The 16,503-nt window shown below is 34.9% G+C and overlaps 1 long non-coding RNA gene across 1 annotated transcript; it reads right to left on the bottom strand.

Annotated features, from left to right (window-relative positions):
- Positions 1-14,015: 14,015 nt before the first annotated feature.
- On the bottom strand, positions 14,016-15,544 carry LOC124372695. Its single transcript, XR_006923356.1, has 3 exons — positions 15,453-15,544; positions 15,037-15,120; positions 14,016-14,816 (listed from the first exon to the last, which is right to left on the bottom strand). It is a non-coding gene; the product is annotated as an uncharacterized LOC124372695 (long non-coding RNA).
- Between the last annotated feature and the right edge of the window lie 959 nt (positions 15,545-16,503).

Consider the following 16,503-nt stretch of genomic DNA (forward strand, 5'->3'; position numbering starts at 1 on the left):
TTTATTTGGACACTGAATGTTATTTAAACAATTCCAACTTTCTCGCTTAAGGTGATAAATTAACTCGTTAATATTTTGAGGGTTTAGAGCTCTTTGGACCGTATTTTCTGCAAGCCTAGTCACCGGATCAAGTCCATTAATCAATCTCCTGAGCGAAGTGATCAGAGATGGCAGGATTGAACACGACAACGTCAACTTTCGGGATGTTTGTGATAACGTTGTCGATGGTTGTACTCGTCGTGGCACATACTCGTGTAGGAGAGTTCACTGACCAATTTTGACCAAAAGATTGAAGAATATCACGCAGCTGCCGAGTGTGGGGGTCGGGGTGGTCCAGTGCGTTTATATTTAAATCGCCAATTAAGAGAAATAGTTGATTGTTTGAAAACAAAAATTGGTTAGCAGCCTCTCTGGTTTTCCAAAAAAGGATGAAATAAAACTTCGGTTGTTGTTTGGACGGTATATTTCAACAATATTAACTTTTTCGGATGAATTTAAATTTATATTAATACCAGCAGCCTCAAAATAAAATTCTAGAGTATGAATTACTTTTATTTATGAATTTTTTTTCAAATTTCAAGGGGATTTTTACAAATATTGCTACACCACCTCCCTTAAAATTGGAACGAAGGAAAATATGTGCCAATTCATAATTTTGCATTTTTATGCTGATCGGTTGTAAAACAGTGTTCCGATATTACAATAATATCAGGTTTTCGCTCATCGCACATGAGGTCCAACTCTTCTAACTTATTGGTAGCGGATTGAGCATTTAGGTGAATAATTTTGAATTTCGAAATGTTATGAAAATTTTGAGTGGTTTCTGAAAACGTGTTCTGAATAAATAACGGGATCTGATACCCCTCTCTCGTTTTACATTCGTCATAGGCTCTTCGTTTTCATTGACAGGAAAGCGTAATATTGTTTTCGTCAGGTTTTACAGGCGAAGTAGCTTTGATGAAGTGTCATGCTGCATGAGACGGTTCTGGGCAGGACTGGCGAGCGACTCACAGGTATCAGCAGCAGCAGGTGAGGCAGCGGGCACTAGGAGTGTAAGAGACAACTCAGGCGCAGCAGGCGGTCCGACAGCAGCAACCAAGCCCTCCACTATCATTTCGACCAGCAGCTCTTTACCCGGAAATTGCAGATGCATGCCGTCCGTGTAAACCAGTTTCTTCCGATATCATTGATATCGAGGAGCTTGAGGTTTGAGTGTCTCACGAATAGCTCGTCTATGTAGTAATTGGCGAGAATGGTCCTTTGGTTTACAGGATGGCTAACGAGCAGATCGTGAAGATAAGGGATCATTGCCAAGATGACATCGGCCGAACTCAGTCGAACGGTGACTCTTTCTTCCAGGCGATTATAGATGTTGTGTGACTCACCGGCAGCGATGTCGTTGGTTCTGGCGAGCAGGATGAAGCAGCTAGAGGGAGGCGAGGGGCTGCTGGACGTTACATTCAGGAGTTTGGCCCCAGGCTTACATATGCCAGTCACTTTGGCATCCGATGAGACGCGGCGCTGCACAATGCGGGCCAGGAAACGGGTATTACTGTCACCCTCAAACACAACATTCCTGAAGGAAAGCAACTCTCTTTTAATTTTGCCTTTCAATTTTGGCCTTCTACCAGGAGAAGACTTTGAAGGCGGGTGTTGGCCGGATGGTTTACTATTGTTGCAGGATATTGTACGGGGATATTTTTGTTGAGCTGCATTAGTGGTTTGCGATGGTTTTGAGAATGGGTGGTTTTTCGTTTGTATTTTCGAGAGGTTCAAATCTATTGCTGGTCGTAATAGGAACATATTTTTTATTTTAACAGACAATCCAATCACCCGTCGCCTGAGAGTAGCCACAGGAACACCCCTGGACCTCCCTCTCGGCCCGTAGACATTCAATCCCTGCCTCGAGTACCTGAATAGTTGTCCTCAGATTGGTGACGAGGTCGCGAGTCTCGGAGCACTGTGAGACCTGAGAGCAGGTGGTCACCGGTGGCTCGCACTGCACAGCGCAGTCTCTTACAGAAGCTCCCGCTGATACTCCGGACAGCGAAGATCTCGCAACAAAAATGTCATTTGTATATCGAAGAAGCCTTGTGTCCGATTCAATGGAATGATCGACAACCCTCATCAGATCGACATTGAGCTGCCTTATCTGCTCCTTTAATCTGCAGTTTTTGGACGCAAGTTCGTCAGCATCAGAGGCTCCCGAAGAGGCGACAGGCGTAGGCGCTTCGAGTGAGTTTGTAGTAGCGAGTAGGTCTGGTTTTGTTGCAGCGACAGGGGTCGGTTTCTCTACCGTAGACGCGTGGAACGCAGTAGTCTCGCCCGCCGGTGACCTGATCGATGTGGAGGATCTGGATGGAGTGGCGCTCAGCGCAGGGTCCGGGCCAGGCGTGGAGCAGGCAGGCGGCGAGTCAGATGCAGGCGGAGTAGGTGAAGCAGCGTCGGTCGCAGACCGAGTCCTGGACAGCGGTGACAAATGCGAACGCATGGTGACTGGGTGTTCACCGCTGTGTTTTTTTATTGCAAACAGTCAGTGCCGTTATATTTGGATCAGTTTTAATCGATGCGCTGCAAATTTTTTCCGAGACATCGCCAAGATATGTAAAGAACACAGGGTTTCCCGGTTTTTGTTTTTCTATTGTAAATTGCATATTTTTGTCAATAATAAATAAATAGATAAAATAAAAAGTCACGATTATTAAAAGAATCTAAGTAATACATTTATAAGAAATAAAACTTATTAGATTAACAATAAAAACAGTTTCTCTACAGCAAAAAGGTGCTTCTGTCGGTGGGAATCGAACCAATGTGTGGTGAGTTGCAGTACCGCGACCCTACTGTTGCTGCCACGCAGGTAGACAAGATGTGGTAGTTACTTCTTGTTCATACGGCTCGTCGCTCTGTGGTTGTATCAAAAATGGAGTTGCACAGTTGTATTGCAAGTCTAACCTTGCTATTTTTGCGACTAGGTTTAGGGCTAAAACTTACAGATAAATAAACTATCCAACTCACTGTAAGGCGTTATTTATCGGTAACTTAAAATTGTTCTTCAGTAACTAATTCTAACAAAATTGTGACGTAAAACCTTGCAAAATTTCGTCTATGCCAGTGCCGCGCTCGTGTGTACTTTCTTGACAGTATACTTTGATTATCAGTAGGATATTAATACGTACAGATTCGAAGACCTTAATGTTTAATTTTATACAGCCTAAAAGTTAGTTTTGCTTTCAAAAATTATTTATTTCAAAGTTTGTTATTTCACTTTTCATTCTTCATGTATATAAAACGAGTTCAGGCACATTAAATCAGGTATGCTGATAGTCTGATTTTAATTTCTAACGTTCACTCTATTCGCAACAATTTGAGTGCGGAATTACTAAATATATACTGTACCTGTAAACTTATTTTATTTCAGTTTCCTTATTCTATACACCTATTGTTATATTCATACATGTATTTCTTATATATGTTACAACCTTTTATTATATGTACATGTTAAACATTTTATTTCTGATGATAAATAGGCAGTTTATTAACCATATGAAATACCTTGGATAATTACCGGTTTCTCAGATCAATCTAGACCAGAAATTATATGTGCTACCGTTTGTAAAGACAACCTTTCGACACTGCGTTGAAAACCCAATTTCAAATGGTCCTGACGTTTTAACAAAAAAATTAGTTCCTCAAAAACTTAGGTAATTACTGTAATAAAATCAATTACTCGAAAAATTAAAATATGTGGGAAAATATTTCAAAAGCTATGGATATAAACAAAGATAAAGAAAGGATTCCAATTAATTGATCATTTCAATCAAGGGTCAACGAAAGGTTAAAACTCTACGATGTAAAAGATGAAGCAGATTTATTCAAGAAATATTACGCGAACGTCGGGGACCGCCTAGCCCAGTTTTTCCTGTAACCTGGGTCGTCACGAAAGATACTGAGTACCTGGTGGACGCTTACTTCCGGGTAGAATCTATAACGGGCCCCGAACTCCAGCACGTATTCACGGATATGAAGGGCGGCTCGGCTCCCGGCAGTGATAACATTCTAGCTTAATTCCTTCAAATTTATTTGGCCTATTTAATTTTTCCCTTGCTTCATATAATAAATCAGAATATTAATGAGGGCATTTTCCTAATCACTTTCAAACTTGGAAAAGTAATCCCGTTTTATAAAGGGTAAAGTAATGATCATGATTTTGGGCGGACTTCCCAAGCACGTTCATTATTAACAGTAAATATTCATTAAATTTATCTAGAGTAATGAATGTGATTGAATGATAACATATAAAATATATCTTCTTACTGGCCGTTCTTGTATATGTTTATTCTTTACGCCTCTGAAACTACTAAGTTACGTATTGACTGTTTACATTTCTTTCAGTGGCAATCCAAAATTTACCCAAAGAATTATATTGCTTGTTTTTTTACGGTTTTTAACTATTGAATTATGGTATAAGAGCACAATCATATTTTTTAAATTTTTGCTATGACCAATTTTAAAACGGCGGGTTACCCATCCAAGCAGCTGCCACGCTCAGCGTTGCTTGATCCCGAACCGTTACACTGTGCCATTGGCAGGAGGAAATGTTCGCTGCCACAACTATAAAAAACTAAGGTTCCTATGGGCTAATGAAACAAATCATAGGATTTAGTTACAAATACTGCTTTATCTAAACAGTGGTTTGCAAGAAGACCTGTAATATTTCGTGAAAAAATATCCGTATTGCTTTATAGTACCTTGAAATTGAAATTATGTTCAGATCAAATATTTCCCCCATATCTGAACTTCCTAGTTTAAATGAGGATAAATCACTATAATGGCCATAGTAGGATATTATTAGTATTTAGCAGAACATGATAATTTATAAAACAAATTTTCCTAAACCAAGCATTTTTCAGACATAATATATTTGTATGTTAAACTTTTTTTATTTTAACCCCTAAATATATTTTAATGACAGGTGGATTTATTACCAAACAATACAAACTTGGAGATGAACTATTTCGATATATTTTAGCGTTATCCTTATAAGTATAATGTGTATTTTTGTGCATTCAATAAATTAAGGGAAATCAAGTTATATGAAATTAAAGTTTAGTTTATCCGATTTCTATACAAATATTTCAATATATTTTAATTTTAGAATGTTTTTTTCAAACACATTTATATAGTTAAAGGACGAAACAAACACGATAATAGCACTCAAGAATCAAGTTCTTAATAAAACCAATATCCGTAAAAGATTTAATAGGGGTAATACGTTCACGGTCAAAATTTGTTCAAAGGACTTTTATAATTACTTTCTTAGAAAGAGGGCTGTAGGGTGACTTGAGCAAATTAGCAGTTCTACATCAATGAACCGCAGTTTACAGAAGTTGATAATAATGAAGCAATGGGGATTTCCAAAATGGTCATTCCAATGTATGTCCGCTATATTTTTCACTAGACCAGCGAACTAAACCAGGTGTTTTGTTATGGGTGAGAGGCATTACGGTGCAGTAACCATATTAAATAAAACCAAAGTCGCAGTTATTTCCTGTGAACGATTCCCTTACGGGGAGATTTGTGTTCATGGAAGGTTTGTGAAATGGCCATATACTCATTTGATCTTTACATTCATGCAAACAATGTTTTGTATAAATAATTTACGGAGTTTTGAATGAGTAGACTGTAGAAAACAAACAACACATGGGCGTTACAATAAATATATCTATTTAAGATATAAAAACATCCTCACAACATGCACAGCACATAGAACGCCATTACGTTTTATTTAATACTTACTTATGTTAACGAAAGTGATGTATTGCATTTCTCAGTCATCATAATTTGTTTTAGATAAAAGATATGTTAAGCGAAACGTACAACTTTCCTATATGACTATATGACCATTCCTATCCAAAGGCGTATCCAGGAGGCTTTTGGGGTAACCCCCCTCCCCTTATTGATACAAACATTCAAAGTAGGCTTATATTTTAACTTAAGTTAAACAGAATTTATACTCGTTGTCAAACAATGAATCACACTCGTAGTTCAGTTTTGTTTTTTATTTGTTTCGATATTTTAACTATAACAGCTGACATATAGTAAAACACAGGACTTGTGCTTTATAATTTTTCTCGGAATGATAAGTCCGTCTGCTACCTCTAGGGGTTGACAAAATATAATAAGACACTGTCGCTTATCAAAAGGTGTTTTGTAGTTGACCAACATTTAAAAATCAAATAATGAACTTCAACCCTTTGGTAGTGACTTAAAACACACACAAAGTTACGTAATAACCCATGTAATTTATTTTACACCAACTTTTAATCAAATATTTACAAAAAACCATTATTCCACAAACAACGTAAAGAAATATCATGTTAATCATAAATTTATTATTATCATAATAACTGACTTAAAGTTCGTATATTTTTTATTTACTTAAGATTTTATTTAAATAAAAGAACATATTTTATTTACATCAAATTCCACAAACAATATATAAATAATAGACTAATATTAACAAAATATTATCATGAAGTAAATGTGAAACTCTTAATGATATCAAAATGAACTCGAGATCTTTATGCAAACAGTAAAAGTCTTTCCGGTCAGATAACTTTTGAGTTTTGAGGCATAAATAATGTAGGAATTAAGTAAACAATTAAATTTTTATAAAGTTGTAAGTTAAATTTTTTAATTTTTATATAATTCTAGTTTCTATTTATGAAGCTTTGTTCTGGACTTTCAAACATGTGTTAGTTGTGGAAAGCAATATAACTGCAATAATAAATTAATTAATAACATAAAATTGAGATGCTATATCACGAAAAATATTCAAGTATTTAATATTTAGAAAACATATATCAGCCTATAGACTGAAATATACTACCGTAAGTCCCCCCTGAGAGTATCATAGTCGGTAACGTCAAAACCGTAATTAAACAGAACAGAGAGAAATATTATGCTCATTTCACTCAACGGCGGTAACTGCTTTTCGAACAAATAAAGAAAGGAAAAAATTGTCGAGGCATTATGAGGATTAGGATTTGGATGAACAAAAATGTATTATTGTTTTTTAATAAAATAGTGTTTGGGGTAATGGATTTGAGTAATGTATTCTAGTCCAGTAACGTACAGTAGATTTTACGTTATTCAGAAATGTACTATGTTCTCAATATTAAAAAAATCTTATGTTATCGAGATATCAAGGTTAAAATTTAATTTTTTTAGGAATTGAAAGGCCTTGCTAATTTTAAAATCAGTTGAGAAAAACACCTTACATGTTTGAGGATAGTAAAAAAATTCGAGTTAAGGAATAGAGAAATACATGTTGTTTGACTAGAAGAAGACAAGAAAAAAGCTGGATTCAAACAATTCGATTTTGTAGAAATAAAATTAACTAAATATACTCGTATTATAATATAACAGTTAGCAGATCTAGATTGAATACTATAAGACTGACCTGTTTATCTATAAGTCTGGTCTAAAATCACAACACAGTAACTTAAACTAATGTCACTTTTGACATACATAGATAAGATTCTCGACAAATGTGTAAGAATTCAGTTACCGAGTTACCTAAAGCAATTTCACATTGTAGCTAACGAAAATAATGGTTTTAGAGAAGAAAAAAGTACATCCGATGCTTTAATTGATACTAAGTTAATTTCACATACATAAACACACGTTATAGTGACATTCGTAGACCAAGATAAGGTTTTTGATTCCGTTAATAGAAGAAATCTCATTAGAAAACTGGAAATTACTGGAGTTAAGAACAACGACGTGGAGTCTCTGCAGGAATTATTCCAGTACATTTATCTTTTTGCAATTTCTGTAAGTCTAATGTATGTATGTATTGTTTGGAAACAAATAAATGAAATGAAATGAAATGTTTACTGGAATAAAGGTAATTCGAATTATATGTAGCCGAGCAGTCCATAAAGTTAGTATTATAGTTTTACTGTAGAAATTTTTTTTAGATCGTGCGAGATAAATTCGTTCAGTTTAAATTCTTACATATCACGTGTATATCACGAAGATTAGTAACAATTTTCCAAGTTGCACTCAAAAGGGTTCGCACCTGTAAAAATCTACTCTATGTTAGTTAAAACTTCTTTAACTGTGAATAACTATTAGTTCTATTGGGCCATTGAATTGTAAGATATAAAGTATCTTGAAGTTTTTTTTGTCTATTATTTTAAAAAATTATTAAACAAAATTAGCTTCTTACAAAGTGATAAGTGAGCTTTGTTTAATAATAGTTTCGAAGACATATTAACAATTTAACGATTTCTCTAACGATCTAACATCAATATATCGAGAACACTCTACTCCAATTTTTATTATGCATTGTTTTTCGTTAGTTTTCTTACTAAAAACTATCACCTTTACTTTTTCAGCGTATCAACGTTCTAAGAAACTGAAAAATAAAATGCTAATTTGCTACGAAACAGATTTACGAAAATGTTGTATATTCCGTGCCTGGGTAGGAAATACACTATCATCTCAGATCTATCTTATTGTCAGATCTCAGTTTGATGACTAATAGTTTGTCTAAAACTGTAAATACAAAGAGTATCTAATATGACATTAGAGTCTGTGGCATAATTAGAATATTGAAATTAAAATTGTCAACAAACTAAATAGATTTTTTTTGTCCATTTATATAGGTATACCAGCATTAACTTTTATGGTGGTTATTTCCCTATCGCTATAATATTTTTGTGTCACACTTTGTGTGTGGACCCTAAATTTAGACAACGGAGGTCAACCACTCACATACAAGGCGGCGGAAACACATACAATTACTGATTATTTGTCTAAAAATTTGTGCAGTTGTATTTATAGTAAATATATCCTTTATAATGCCTTCGTATTAATAGTATATTGGAGAAATTTTAACCTATATTGGTTAGAATGTAATTTAATTATACTTTATAATCTGTCCTGCTGTGATATTTGAAATTGCAGATTTGCCCTTAATAAAAAATAGTTACCCTAGTGTGTCTTTCTCTCTATAAGGACTTCCTGATACTTGGGACTATTTGCAAGCCACGTTAGTCCGGGCAGGTATTCCCCTCGGCGCTCGGAGTATCGATTAAAAATAGGACTCACAATGGTCAACCCAGGCGAGCCACACCGCCCGGTTCAGAAGGGCCGGTTTCGTCGTCGGCCTGTTGTAACTGACCGCGCTTTGGCATTTTGGTTGATATAACCACAAACGCACTCTCATTAAAATTCAAACCATTGATTTAAAAAGTACATGCACAATCAGCCACGTTTGTTAGTCTACATTTCCACGAAATGAGATCAACCCGGCGATGCCTCAGTTTGAAATTACTGCTGCCACGTTTAGCTTTATAGTTTGTTTATCGTATGATGGTTGTTCCAGATCAGTATTTCAAGAACGCAAATTTAATAGAATAGGAATTCCAAACTGGAAAAAGCCTTCCTCTTTTCGTTAATATGTTCAATAGACTGTAATGCATCTCATATGGAGGCTAATTTTAACATATCTACTGTCTTATTGAAATAAAATAGCTGGCAAAACTTAACGCGGCTACTTTCTTCAAAGGTCGCTTTCATCGGGTATCAATCCCTCTTTTAGAAAAAATATATTAAAGAGCGTTCAGTTTTGTCATTAATTTATATTTGCATCTAGATAACTTCTTTGCTTTAAGAAGTAATGCTAGTTGGTTTCCGGCCACGCATCTGAGTCAGATTTTGCCATGGGGCCTTGCATACCAATTGTATTTCTTAAGAGACCCTTACTAGTCGTATCCTGTCCGTCCACATAGGTGACCAATCAATACAAGGATCTTATGAAACAGAATAAGGAGGAAATTCGGTACAGAGAAGAACGATTGTATTAGTAAACGATGCAGCGGTCACAGAGGAGAATTGATTTTTGCGCTATTATTACTTCAAAGATTTAGGTCCGGAAAACGAATGCGCTAACACTACAACTAGGTCGGGCCACCGTACTCTGCTGCATTGATATCACATTAAAACCTTATGAAAAATAAATTCCCCTTAAACTATAACCAAAAAACCCCTTTTCATATCAAAACCATGGTGTTTATATAATTTGCGGCGGTAGTCAGAATTTTAATGACGGTAAGTTTATGGCCGACCAAACTGATATAGCAAAGTGCACTGATGGTCATTCTTTACTGAACAGACGATAGCAAAGCCGCATCTTCCGATCATTTATGTATACAACTACTAGATAGATAACTGAGCAATTTAAAATTTGTCTTGCCGACTGGGATCTTTGGATCTACCAGACGACAATAAGACGGCAGCTGCAGTAATTACGTATGATGTGATCGCCTCGTTTTTTTTGTACTTGCTCAGTCAGGTACGTAGTGATACTGAATGTAATGCTTAATAATCATGTATATTTTTTACCCAGTGATAAAAGGTTTAAGAATCATGAACTGACCATGAAGAATTAAAAATGATGAGCAAATAAAGAATTGATTGACTTCTTCTAGCTGTTTGAACTCAAATGTCACATGTTTTAATGATAGCCTTGTCACATCCGCTCGCAAATTGTAGAAAATTCATTGCTATTCGAGGGTAGGCATAGTTGGTACTTTTATTCTAATAATTTTTAAAATATTGGAATTCACACTTAGGTAAAATCTTTTAAACTATTTGTAAATAGTGATTTATTCAAAATTTAAATTTAGTATTAAAAACAATCGTTTTCACGGGGAAAAATATTTATTTGAGATAACTACATTTTTAGTTATATATTATCCAAATACTACTACAAATCTCGATTACATTAAATATGTGCAAAAATGGATCTTTATGAAGCAGAATTATTTTCCTAACACGTAAAATGCAATATTTTTTTAAATCTAACGCGTCCTTCCCAGTTTAGGAATTCATACAAACTGTGCAGGATGAACTAAAATTACTAATTCCTCTAAAATAAAGAACGGTGAAAGAATTGCTGTATAAGTTTTTTCAATAAACCGAAATCAATCGAACATAATGTGAACACCTACCAACCACTCAGTAGCTATTCTCTCGTTATAACTATAAAGATATTGACGGTATCTAATGACCTCACTTCCATATTAAACTCCCGGGACTATGAAAGGGCTCTGTTCACACAGAAGATAAACTTAAACAATTGCAGTCCTTCCAGGAACCAGGCTTCTGAATCGTCCTATGCCGGTCCGAACCGAGGGGCAACTATTTATGCTCGGCGCAATCTAGCCAAATATTTTCCCCCAGAAGTTTTAAGAATGGTCTACTATGGCATAATCCATCTTCATTTTGCGTATGAAATAAGACTTTGGGGAAGTTTTGCAAAAAACAAAATGGAGCGCGTCTTTAGACTTCAGAAAAAAGCTGTCAGAATCATTGAAAATGTGAATTACAGAGAGTCGTGTAGGGAATATTTCAGAGAGTTAAGATTGCTGGCTTTGCCCTGTCTCTATATTTTTGAGATGATCATGTACTGGAGATCAAGGTGCATCTTGATTCGTGGCAGGAACGGTCATCAATATGACACTAGAGGTAGGGTTAACTTTCGAACTCATCAACGCAGATTGACATTAGCGCAACATCTACCGCAAGAAGTTGGTGTCAGATTAATCAACAGGCTCTCTGAAGAAATCAAAATTTCCAATAATCAAAGTCGATTTAAAACGCGTCTCAATCTCCTTTTGGTGTCCAAGGCTTTCTGTTCTGTTGATAAATTCATGATAAGCCACTGGAATATTTGAGAGTGCTGGATCTGAGGTCAATGCGATTGTGTCTTGAATGATTGTGTGAATTGTGAATATGAGGTTGCGTTAATGTGTAGATAAAATCGTGTAAATTTACTTTAACTATTGGCTATTGCGATACGATGGAAAAATTGTTAAAGATAATGCAATAAAGAGATTATTATTATTATTTTATTAACGTTTACAGGTGTGACAAAACTATTTTGTGAATTTTTGTGCTCTTAATTGTCTCAGCGATTCATCATAAACTCGTCCAACAGAGTAAAATGCCTCTGGCACCAAAATAGTTTTGAACTGATCTTTAAATTTAGTAAACCATACCTTCAGGGAGTCTGTTATTAGTCCGACACCAACTTGAGAAGGCAAATCTCTGAAAGCATTTCTTCTGTGTTGTTGGACTCGAAAATTATCAAGTTACTTCTACTGCCGTGATGGTGAAACCAACGAACTATACTACTGGAACGCGCGCTGGGCTACAGAACCGGGCCGAAATCCGGGGTTGCGTCTGACGTTTGCAGGCGCTCGGAGTGGGCAAGAACACGCTCCGCGTACAAGCAGGCTATGCAGTTTTGCTTTCGCGGCATTTTAAATCGCCCTGTAGCCTCTAATATGATTAAATTTTACAACATAATTTTCTAACATCTGTTGTTTACACAGCGTTTTTTCTTAAGCATTTGAGGTGTATGTTAAATTACTATAAACAATAACCTGTAATCGTTATCAAATTACCGTAGGCTACGACAGTAACTAACACAACAGGAACCAGATATAGTCTAGGTAAAATAGTAGGCTACATGTTTTCTTATTACTTGTGGTATATTTCAATTCATGTCACAAACAATTCACAAACATGATAAACTTAGTCTAAGTGTTGGAAAACAAAATCATTTTATTTAAGTTTTTGTCTTATGCCCAAGTTAGATTTCTTCGTCACATGCAAGGTTTTTTGTTTTGCAATGTGATGAGATATTATTTTCAAAAACAATTGAGTTACAGATTTTTATTAACAATAATTCATGGCTTCCAGTAAATTCATCGTTACTTAAATGTCCTTTGAATACACTACCTGTTAAATGGTTACAAACTCTCATTGTTAAATTTACAGTAGTCAAATTAGTCTCAGATAGCTTGAGCAAATAGGCATATTTAACAACCTTTAATACATCCTCACTTGATCTGATTAATTTGCCCTTAGATTTAAAATCAGTAAGGCGTGTATATGTTCTAAGATCAGAATCATTAGCATGGAGTACATAACAACAATCTTTACATTTGATTTGTTTCTCCATTCGTCTAACAATGACTCCACAGATATAATACAAGATTTCATCCTTAAAACTAGAGTCATCATAATTTTCCATTACACATATGGCGCTCTCAATTTCACTCTCGTCATCTATGTCATCTACAACACATAAACCATGGCCTAACTCAAGAAGGCCTAAGTGTGAGTTGGGGTCAAACTCAAGACAGTTGGAATTTTCAGATGCCCTGACACTGTTCCTAAACATTAGTTGCCTTACTGCCCAAGTAAACTGTTTTTGTATTAGGATTGTCATTATTCCCACCCCTACTTCTAATACAGGAGAAAAATAATTCCAGGTGGTCTTGACTAAATTTGTATGACAACAAGTATTTAAAATCCTCTAAAACTAACAATCTGTCTCTTAAAATACAAAAACTCTTAATATTACTTAGAAAACCTAAAGCGAACGTCTTCCTTGCATGATTTAAAATTGATTGTCCTCCAATTTTAAGTTTTGACAAATAGTTGTCTGCTTTTTTAAGCATTAAATCATCATTTGCTTTGTTTTCCTAGTTTCATCGGGCCCTTGTAGCCTCTTCCAAATGGATCCCTACTGTTCATAAAATCGAAAAGATTGTCAACTATTCTTAAAAATTCTACAGTTTGCTAGACAATCTGAATCTGAGAACTGTGGATGTTCTTTAATGTTCAAATATTGTAAAGCGTCTGCTACGCTGGAACTAATAGTCTGTGCAGCTACCTTTACATTCATTTTTCTATTTTTGTAGAAAACATGTTTGTCTGATAATTTGTTACACATTTTCAGACCTAGCTTGTTCTGTAAATTATTAAGATCCTCTATATACTTAAAACAAATTCTCCCTGACTCGGAGTCTATAACCTTTATGTCCGCTAGTGCATTTCTTGCTAGTTTTAACATGTGTGGAGGATCCAAAATGGCACAAATATCGTAATTCATAGTATCGAGTTTGAAAAATGGCGCTTCAGGGAAACTTACAACCTAAATGTTTCAATGCGCTAAGATTCGTGCTGGTTCCGTCAAAGGTCACGCTCTGTACATTAACGCCCACTTCACTTAGTTTAACTATAGCCACTTTAATTAGCTGCGACAGAAAAACTGATGAAGTTTTATTTACATAAAAATACCCTACGATACATTTAAAGTGGCCTCTCAAAGAAACAATTTGAAATACTAAAGCTTCTGTAGCAAGCTCCTCGTTGTTGTCTATTTTGAATCCTCCAACATCTACATATCCTACATTTTTCCCTAGTTGCTCGTCATAAACTATCTGCTTTCTAATGCTCATGGAATCGAATACCAAACTTACATTTCTTAGGTGCTCCTGTTCCTTAACATTATGTCTTAAATACATGAATACCTCCTCCAAAAACCCTGGACAACAATTAAATTTTGAAATCCATTTTCTTAATGTGGCAGGATGTGGTAAAATTAAATTTGAAGCCCGCAAGTATCTATAAGCTTTTGGTGAATAAAAATATAGTGTTAAGGCAAACTCCTTAACACTTTCTGTGAAAGTATGTTTGTTTTTACTTTTTCCTTTGTTTTTCAGGCTACTCAACAATAACTCGAAAGGCAACCCTGTAAAGTTGTTTTCTACAATTTCGATTAACGAATCTGGTGCTTTAAATTTGTTTTTCAAATTTGAAATCAATTCTTTCATTGACCTTAATTTACAGTCCCTTCTTTTTAATTTTTGCTTTAGAGCTTTAACCTTCCGGCGCAATAGCACTTTTCTGGGAGATAGAGATGTGGATGGTGATGCAGTTTTCCGCTTATCCTAGAATCATTAGCATTGAATTAATTACAACAATTAAAATTATCGTAATTATCATTCGTGAATTTATTAAAATTATTAACCCAAACTTATTAAAAAAAACATTTGTATAAGAACCCCACTCCAATTCATGAGACATTTTTATCTAGCCGCATCCTCTAAAAAAAACCTTTTACGTGATGTCCGTGTCTATGTCTACCAACGAACTATACTAACAGCTTACCGGTGTTTGATGTAGGCCAACTGTTGATTTTTGCTCGTTTGGTGTGGAAACTGACTGGTCGTGTTCCAACGGCAGCAGCAGAACCTCAAAAAATACAACAAAAATGCTGTTAGATTAACCTGCGTTTGAATATAGCCCTATCGCAGCAAAATTGCAGACAATAAAAACAATAGAACATTATAACTGAGGTTTGCGGCAACAAGGCTGGCTTAAAATTTGTTTATAGTTTTATATCAAATAAAAAAATACTTACAATAGTATTAATAGAAATAATAACAATTTAATATAATGATTTTATGTTTTTTAACACTGTGCAGGGGAGCAAAGTAGTTTTTACGTTCTTTTAAAAATTATGTTTATCATATTACACATTTGCTTTTTGATTCTGACAACACAAATAATTATGTTAAACTTACCGATGACATAGACGTGTTGGCTTCAAATCGAAGATCTGCACTAGGTGGCTGAATAGGTACGGGTAACTTCTTTTTGATGACAACCCTCCTCTTGTTTTTTTGGCGGTGGTTGGATATTTGATGGAAAGTCAAACAATGTTCGGAATTGCTTCATTTTTTAGTCTTTTCTTAGTTGTGTTTGGTAAAACTAAATGAAAATCGTCTTCTTTGAAATGTTTACCACACAGAACAGTATGTTTTGTTGGTTTGAATTTCTTTCTTTTCAATGCAATAATCCATTTTTTTAAAAGTTTGTCATCATCCAACGGAAAGCTAAAACATAAAAAGTCTGTATAATTTACTGAAAAAATCAAAACATAACAATAATTCTGAAGTACATAAAACAAATGTTTTAGTTTCGTACTGGATTGGAATTTGGTGCATAGTGTAAAAAGGCTAAAATCTACTTTAAGAATAGATAGGCTAACTTGGAACAACTCTCTTGAGTAATTGGATTTTTTAAATTGTTTACAGAAATATCAAATTATAGTTTTAAAAAATATAAAAATATATTTTTGACTAGCGGATAATCAGTCTTACACATAATTATTTATTTATATACCCATCAACAGTCGTACTTACTGAACTATTTCTGTTAGGTCCTAATAATCTTGCAAGTTTATGAAACAAGTATAAAATACAACATATCATGTTACAATTTATAATTGCTAAATGTATTACTATGGTTAAAAATGTTAAGTCCTTACTTGTGAAAAGAAGTGTTGCAGCCTTTACTCCATCTCGAAGTACAGTTGTACGCAGCACAACTCTTTACCATTGTTAAAAAGCATCTCGAATATAAAACAAATTTTGTAACTCTTAAACACCTATTAAAACGATTAAAATAATAATTGACTTTAAAACGATTAAAAATAACAATTGACCTTCTCGTAGCAGACGTTGAGACAGACTGAAGTAAAGTATGTCCAATGATGAGTTCGTGTTGTGACATGAAAAGTTTCATGTTGTGACATGTAAAAGCGGGTTACCTGTGTAGTCGATTAGTGCGGTT

The sequence above is a fragment of the Homalodisca vitripennis genome, unplaced genomic scaffold, assembly GCF_021130785.1.
Source record: "Homalodisca vitripennis isolate AUS2020 unplaced genomic scaffold, UT_GWSS_2.1 ScUCBcl_3833;HRSCAF=9605, whole genome shotgun sequence".
Classification (NCBI taxonomy): Eukaryota; Metazoa; Arthropoda; class Insecta; order Hemiptera; family Cicadellidae; genus Homalodisca; species Homalodisca vitripennis.